At 47.8% G+C, this 8483-nt stretch overlaps 1 pseudogene; it reads left to right on the forward strand.

Annotated features, from left to right (window-relative positions):
* The first annotated feature begins 5074 nt into the window (after nt 1-5074).
* Nucleotides 5075-5893, forward strand: LOC134413785 (cytochrome b-like; annotated as a pseudogene).
* The last annotated feature ends 2590 nt before the right edge of the window (nt 5894-8483 follow it).

Here is an 8483-nt window from a genome sequence, read left to right on the forward strand (position 1 = left end):
GAGGATTTGGTGAATTTTCCATTGGTCCCTTGGTGGTGTCACCATGGGCTGAGCTCAGCGGCCGACTCTGCTGTCCCCAGGGGATGCATTGGAATGCCAAGCCCCTCAGGGCTGGGATTCGGGGTTGGGTGTGTTATGTTTTGCCCAATTACCCCATCATAAAAAAACCAAACAATATTTAAGGTAGCAGCAATTTTAATTGAATAGTTTAGAAAATATATAAATAAGGGATAATTTGGTTCCAATAATAGCGCATAAGCAAAAGATATTGCGTGGTACGGAGGGCAGAGTTCAATGACCCTTGCCACTTCACGTACAAGCTTGCCAAGTGAAAATCACCCCTTATATGCCATATGTCAATACCATCTCCTCCTATTTTAGGTTCGTCACTTTTCTGTCTCTGCCCTCCTCACCACCTTTACCACGCATGCGCCACCACTCGGTTTGGTGGTTGCACAAGTCTTTGGTGGTCGTCACTGATGAAGGCCCTGTAGTCTTCTTCGTTGTCCTTCAATTCACCTTTGGGTTACACATGTGCACCAAGCCAGTATAATGTAAGCCAAAACTAACGACTAACGTATCACTGCATCTACATATCAAGGCAATAAATCCCTTATAATTAGCATTTTCTGGGACCGAACCAGGTTCTTGGTCATTTTTAGCAACTATATATTCAGCTTCTTTCCTGTGGTGCTTGATGAACATCTGCTGGGAAGGGGGGGGGGGGGGGGGTGCGGGGGTGGAGCCCCTCCTCTCCCTCTCCTCTTTGGCATTACTATTTTTAACTTATTTTATTATTTCCAGATATTAATTACTGTACCAATATTGATTACTGTTTCAATTTTTATCAGCATGAATCATACCTATTGACCACAGGTGGGCTCGGAGCGCCTGGAGCCTGGGCCCGTGAGGAGCTGCTGCTGGTGCTGGCTGTGTTCAGCCCGCTGTGCCGAGCAGCCGCGGCCGTGGAGACACAGGTGGGAGCTGTGGCCGAGGCCGGCAGGCGGCCCGGGCCAGCTCGCAGCTGCAAGGACGCCGGCAGCCTGTGCCCTGAGGCCGAGGCGGGCGGTTTGCGGGCAGGGCTTTTCCGAGCCGGCCACAATGTGCTGCCTCCCGTGTGGGCCCGGCTGCGGCAGAGGCAGGCGGGAGTGCGGCGGGGCCGGCAGCGGCGGGCAGAGGCCGCAGAGAGCAGCAGCCCGGCCTGGCCCACTGCGGAGCGGCATGGAGCTGCCGGGCAGCCCTCGGCCGTGTCTGTGCGCACAGGGCAGGAGCAGAGCCCCCAGCAGAGGCAGGAGCTGCAGCAGGAGCCGGCCATAGCGGCAGCTCGCCGTGCCCGGGGCCGCAGCTGCAGCTCTCCCCTGCCGGCCACAGCAGCAGCCGCTCGCCTCCGAGGCTCTGGCGCTACCCGAAGACGAGGGGCCCGGCCCCAGCACTCTCTGGAGCCCCGCAGCGAGAGGAGCCGCCGGAGCCGCAAAGGGCAGCGCAGAGGGCGCAGGGTGAGGAGGAGGAGATGAGGCTCGCTCTGGGCCGCGCTGGGGCAGTTCTGCCCTGTCAGCCTTTGTCTTGAGCCCTTTGCTTCTTTGTCATGAGCCCTGATCCCCGTCCTTGGCCAAGGGCCCCCACAGCCCTTTCCAGGGCTGCAGGAAAAGCTGCCTCAGTCACAGAATCACAGAATCACTGGCTTGGAAGACAGACACTTTCAAGATCATCGAGTCCAACCCATGCCCTAACACCTCAACTAAAGCACGGGACCGAGTGCCACATCCAGTTGTGTTTTAAAGGCTTGCAGGGATGGTGAGTCCACCAGCGCCCTGGAGGGGTCTGTCCCAGGAAGAACCAGGATAACACTGGGGCCTTCTACCCCCTGGCACTTGGAGCTCTGGAAGTTTGTCTTTCTGCTTAGGCAAAGGCCATGCAAAAGGACTGGGAAAAGTAGTCACAAATCGAGTAGCCTAGAGAGCTCTAAATTGATGTGCAAGGAATACAGAAAAGATAGAAAAGAAAAAAAGGCCAAACCCAAATGGCATCAGCAAAGTCTTGGGCATGAACACATAGCTGCAGAGGGTCTTCTCAGCCCTATTTCTTTGTATTTCTGGGAACCAGAGAAATCCTGCTTGAGCCTCTGGGGAGATGGGTTTGGGAGGTAAAAGCTCATTTCTTTTTTCTCCTTGGGGCAACTCCTATTGCTAGCATCAGCTGAGCCTCTCTCCAGCCTGATGCCTGTTCTGATTGTTGCAGCAAAACAACTGATGGCAGACAGAAGACACTGACGCTTGCAGAGATGTGACTTTTTCCAGTGCCAGCTGTGAGTGGCAGACAGAAGAAAAACTCCTGAAAGCACAACTCCATTGGAAGATTGCCTTCCTTTTCATTCCGATGCTCTAGATCCACTTCTGAATTGTCAGTTGTTCGTTAAGGATTGGAAGTTCTCTTTCATTATTTTTTTCATGTGGTTTGGAAGTGGAGGAAGCTCTCGTTCATTCACAAACTCCAGACCAAAGTGCCTTTGGAAGATGCTCCTCGTGGCAGTTTTTGCCCAGCCATGGTACTTGTGGATATAAGAAAGCAAGGGCAATGGTATTTGCAGCCAAAACCCAGCAAAGCTTGGCTCAGCCAAAACATCCTGGGGAGATAGAGGCCTCCAGCTGTTCCTAGAAATCAGCAGAGTTCCAGCAAATGGTTGTGTAGCACTAAGTGCAATCTCTTTGCCTGGATCAGAGCCTTGCTCAGCTGAAGAAGCAGAAAGATCAGCAAGGAGCTCCCAAAGGCCCCTCACATCATTTTGATTTTGCTCATCTTGTGTAAGTTCGCAACTAAACGTGCATTTGCATTTGAGCTAATGAGAGAAAAAAAAAAAGTGAAAAGAGGCTTTATGGCAGGGCCATGACATTGCACAAGAGGAATCACTGGTGTGCATTTCATTGGACCTCTCTCAATCCTATAAAAGTATCGTAGCCCTGATTTGAAATAGGCTGGTATGAACCAACTTGGAGAGACAGAGATTAAAATGGCTTATGGTTTTTTTTTTTAAAGTGAGAAAAACTACCCAAAGGGTGTTGTTTTGTGACATTTTAAAATATACTACCTCAAAATTACCAACTGCAATAAATTAAGAATTTAAAAAGGTGTGTTTTGGTATATGAATAATACAAACTACAAAAATGTGCAGATATGAATGCATGTTTTCATAAAAATAATGAAATTCTAGACAAAAAAATACATGCCCTGAAATACAATACAAAGGCAGATAGAACTGTACTTGAATGATCTCTTTTTAGATTGCTGGAGTTTTTTCCTTGTGAAGAGGAGCTAGGGTATTGCTGAAGAAAAGTGGCACCAGCAGGACAGGGCAGCGTGCCGTGCTCCGTGCAGAGGCTGCCAGAGGCTGCCCAAAGAGCGCCCTGCTGCAGCCAGAGCCCTCCTGGCCTGGGGCCCGGGAGCAAAGGGCCAGGGCAGCCACCTCCTCCTCGTCCTGACCCTGCCACTGCTCCCTGCTGCTGCTGCTGAGGGAAAGAGAAGACTCTCCTAAGGCCCCATGAACGAATGCACTTACACAGCACTGGGGATGCCAGTGAAGGAAACCATGTGTCATGTAATGCATGTGTGACCAGAGTCACCAAACACCACCTAAACATGGAATTGTTGCACCTCTCGAGGACAGGCAGAAATTTAAAGAATTAACTGGAGACTTCAGGGCAGAAGAGGCCAGAGGAGGGAAACAACTCTGAAAGGAAAAACCATCATATCTGGAGGGGAAAACATCTCTGCCTGCTCAGAATCAGTTGAGGGAACATGTCTCTAAGCCTCTCCAGAAAGGGATGCTTTAGGTGAGCTCTGCACCTCCAACTGCCTTGGACCAGAGCCAGGAAGATTCAATTATGTAAATGTTAGATAGATAGATAGATAGATAGATAGATAGATAGATAGATAGATAGATAGATAGATAGATAGATAGATAGATAGATTTCGTTACTGAAATCTCTCTTTACTGTCCTCTCTGTTGCTACAGATATCAGAACTTGGTAGCCAGTGCCACACTCAACTACAATCCTGAGATTGCTCTCCTGTTGCTTCAAAAAATCACACTCTTGGGGAATGTGGAGCATGTAGGTGCTTACAGAAAGGGATCAGACCCAGAGCATTGCACTGGGAACTGCACTCTTTGTGCATCTGTGCTCGGGCAAGTTCTTCTCTTGGACTCGACCACACTGGTGGAGCTAAACTGGCTGGAATCAGAAATGCAGCCCAGCCCCTTCCAGCTCCTGTGACCTCTGAGGAGCAGCTGGAATGCAAGGGCATTGACCTCCTGCTGAATTCCCAAACACAACACACACTGATTCCCTGGGCTGCAAAAAGGCATGAGCACTACTAAGCTCAAAGTGATCTGTAAGGCCATACTGGCTGGCCTGGAACCACAACAGTTCCTTCTGCACCAAGGTCCCTGCACAGAATGATGTGTTCTCATGCAAAACTACTGCATTCTCCAGAAGTGATACCTTGGAAATTAAAATTCTAGCAGACCCAGTCCCAGTGTTATAAAAGGGCAGAAAATAATGATGAAAAGAACTTTAGCTGGGAGAAGAAGAAAATGAACAGCCTCTTCCTCCAAGCAAACAAAAACAAAAACAAAAAAAAAACAAAACAAAAAAAAAAAAAAAAAAACAAGAAAAAAAAAAAGGGGAAAAGTAATTTCCAAAAGTGGCTCGAATATTTGGATGCACTGAGGAGATGCTGAAGGCCCCTCACGAGGCTCCTGCTCCTGTTGTCCAAGCTAAAGATTTCTCATCCTGACCAAACAAGCCCCCTTCTAAAACTTCTCAACATCCCTAGGATACTTTAACCCCCTATCCCACCGCCTAAGTATAACCAACTTCCTCAAAGGAGGACAGAACATCGCATCCCACCTAATTGACCTCTCCTGATACAAAATAGTTGGTCCAGAGGGGCTAGCCAGCCTACAACTTACAGCAACCAAAACTGCCACCACCCTCCACTCAGGCCTAATCAAAGCTTACTTAGGATCATTCACCTTATCCATTCTCATCATCCTCGTAGCCAAAAAAAGAAATAACCAATGGCCCTCAACCTTTGTAAAAACCACCAAATTCTCAAAATCATCAACAATGCCCTAATCGACCTCCCAGTGCCATCAAACATCTCAACATGATGAAACTTTGGGTCTCTAGTAGGCGTTTGCTTAATTACTCAAATCGTCACATGTGTTCTGCTAGCTATGCACTACACAGCAGATACCCATCTAGCCTTCTCCTCTGTCACTCACATATGCCGAGACGTACAATTTGGCTGACTCATCCGCAACCTCCACGCAAACGGAGCCTCCTTCTTCTTCATCTGCATCTACCCACACATCGGCTGAGGACTCTACTACGGCTCATACCTAAACAAAGAAACTTGAAACATTGGAGTCATCCTCCTCCTAACCCTCACAGCAACCACCTTCGTAGGATACATCCTACCATGAGGCCAAATATCATTCTGAGGAGCTACTGTAATCACAAACCTATTCTCTGCCATCCCTTACATCGGGCAAACACTAGTCAAATGAGCCTGAGGAGGGTTCTCTGTCGACAACCCCACACTGACCCGATTCTTTGCTCTCCACTTCCTCCTTCCCTTCGTCATCGTAGGCCTTACTCTCGTCCATCTCACCTTTCTCCATGAAACAGCCTCAAACAACCTGCTAGGCATTCCCACAGACTGTGACAAGATCCCCTTCCACTCATACTACACCATCAAAGACATCCTAGGATTCGTACTAATGCTCTCCCTACTCGTCTCACTAGCCCTATTCCCCCTCAACCTGCTAGGTGACCCAGAAAACTTCACCCCAGCCAACCCACTAGTCATCCCTCCTCAGATCAAACCCGAGTGATCTTTCCTATTTGCTTACACCATCCTCCGATCCATCCCAAACAAACTAGGAGGCGTACTAGCTCTAGCCGCCTCAATCCTCGTCATATTCCTCACCCCACTACTACATACATCAAAACTACAATCAATACCCTTCCGCCCCCTATCACAAATCCTGTTCTGAACCCTAGTCGCCAACGTCCTCATCCTAACCTGAGTAGGCAGCCAGCCAGTAGGACACCCCTTCATCATCATTGGCCAACTAGCCTCATTCACATACTTCACAATCATTCTAATTCTATTCCCTCTGATTGAGGCAATTGTCAGTGGGCTGTTGCACACTCACAGGAGCCTTGCTTTTTCCACTGTGTGAGCACAGCCTGCAAACTTGCAGGGAAGTGTTAAAATGATTGAGTGAATTGCTCCTTTGCTTTTCGCTGCCTATGGCATTACTTATGGTGCCTATTTTATGACACATTTCACAAGTAAGTAGATGTTTCCTCTCTACTTAGGTCAGGGTGTATCCTTACCTGGCTTTTGTATGTCTTCCTGCTCTTTCTTAGTGACTGAGTTTCTGATTTTGAAACAGAAAGAGCATTAGGATGCCACTGGTTTGGTAAAGCTCCTTTCAAGGCGTTCAGCTAAAAAGGGGGTGTCTGTAGCCACAGGGGCAGCTAGGTATATACATGCAAGTATCCGCGCTCCAGTGTAGGTGCCCTGGACACCCCAGTCAGGCAGATAGGAGTGGGCTCTGACACTCAGGGCTTATGTGCACCAAAGCAACCTTCTGATGTCACTACGAGAAGGTGGCAACCTTTAAGTTTTTAAAGGTTTATTAAACCTTAAGAAAAGACTGTATAAGGAAAATGCAGCACTGGGAAGTCTCCATGATTAGCAGCCACATGCTCATCTACAAAAGGGATACTCTGCTTTTTTTACCTTTAGCCCCTCCCAATGTTTTGTCAGTCAATTCTTTCTCTGCCGTCCAGTGGTGGAGATTACTTTCTTGCATCTTGATTGGAGGTCAATTGTTGTTACACCCTGCCTGCTGGTCACAAGCCAGCCCTCCCCAAATGCCCTGACTACCAAGACTATTACAAGGGGGATAAGAAAGAGGACTATGGGAGGACATATTGCAATAACAGCACTTTACGTTTGAACATAATATCTATCCACATAATATCTATCTCTTAATTGTGAGAGCCAACTATTACATTACTCACCTATAATGCACAGAAGCAGGAGAGAAGGCACTGGCTTGGCATAACAGCTGAAATAATTGCTAACAAATCTCCCCACATATTTGCACCTTTATTGGACATGGCCAGGACTCCTGTGGATGTACATCTCTGCCTTTCTTCCCGTTTGGAAGCAGTCAAACTGGCAACTCGTGGGGAAACCAAGGGCTTTGTGGGGGCTGCATTGCTCTGCACACACCCAGGCCACCCGTGGAACAGAGCTTTGGTGCCTAAAAAGATCAACCAGAGGAAAACAGCTGGAGGAGGTTTCATTTTGACCTTTCTTAGCCACTAACAGAAGTTGTCAAAATGAAAATGACCAAGCAAGGCCTGATCCCTGCTGCCAGCTCAGGGTTAGAAAGGAGGCATTACTTGATTTCAGTGCTGGGTGCACAGGGAATCACTTCCCTAAGCCCTGCACACCCAGCAATCTCACCTAGTAGTTTGTATCCATGGAACTAAGACATATTCAATACTTTGCTGAAACTTACTGTGTGGAGAGCATTATTAATAATTGGTTAGCTGAGAAAGGCCACACTGATATAATGCCACTGGTTAAGCTGAAGGAGAAAAGTCAGCAGTCAGCAAGCTGAAAGGGAGAGTCAGCAGTGACCTTGCTTCAACATGAGGATAGGGAGTTGAGATTAGTCCTGAATATATCCTAAGAATATGTAGAAAGTATCAAAAGTAGAACCATAGGAATGTAGAAGTAGGCGTAGGTGCTGATATGCAAGCTGACCAATCCTGAGCTCAACTTTTGCAATATGTATGAAGCTCATTATTAATTGTATTTAACCCGCCGTACTGATCAATAAAATTGAGCCTGTGATGATCAAACTGATGTCCTGGTTCCCTTCCGTCGACAAATGGTGGAGAATGTGGGCATAACCAAATCTCTGCCCTTTTTCTCGGATTAAAAGAAAAAGGGATTACGCCACGGTCCGGAAGTTGGGTTTGGGTCCCAGCAGCCGGGACGGTGCCGGAATTTGAAGCACCCTTAAGGTTCACAACTGTGACTTAAGCCAATACGTGTCCGCCGGAGCCTGGAGAGCTGCAACAGCGCGCGCTGATTAATAGGTATGGATAGGCAAGCGGCATATGATTTATTTACCGCCTATTTAGAGCGGCGTGGGATAAAAGGGATAGATTTAAAAAAGGAGTTACCAGGGTTATTAGCTTATGGCCATGCTAAGGGTATCTTTTCTAATCCTCATACAGTTCATGAGTTATCAGAGTGGAGAAAGTTTGGGGAAATATTGTGGGATACAGTACTAGATGATGATAAGTCAGCAAAGAAACTCGGGAAGTTATGGCGGGTGGTGTATAACACGTTACTTCAGCAGGTCTCTGAGAGAAAGGCAGCAGAAAGGGCGA

Source organism: Melospiza melodia, unplaced genomic scaffold (assembly GCF_035770615.1).
Source record: "Melospiza melodia melodia isolate bMelMel2 unplaced genomic scaffold, bMelMel2.pri scaffold_51, whole genome shotgun sequence".
NCBI lineage: Eukaryota > Metazoa > Chordata > Aves > Passeriformes > Passerellidae > Melospiza > Melospiza melodia.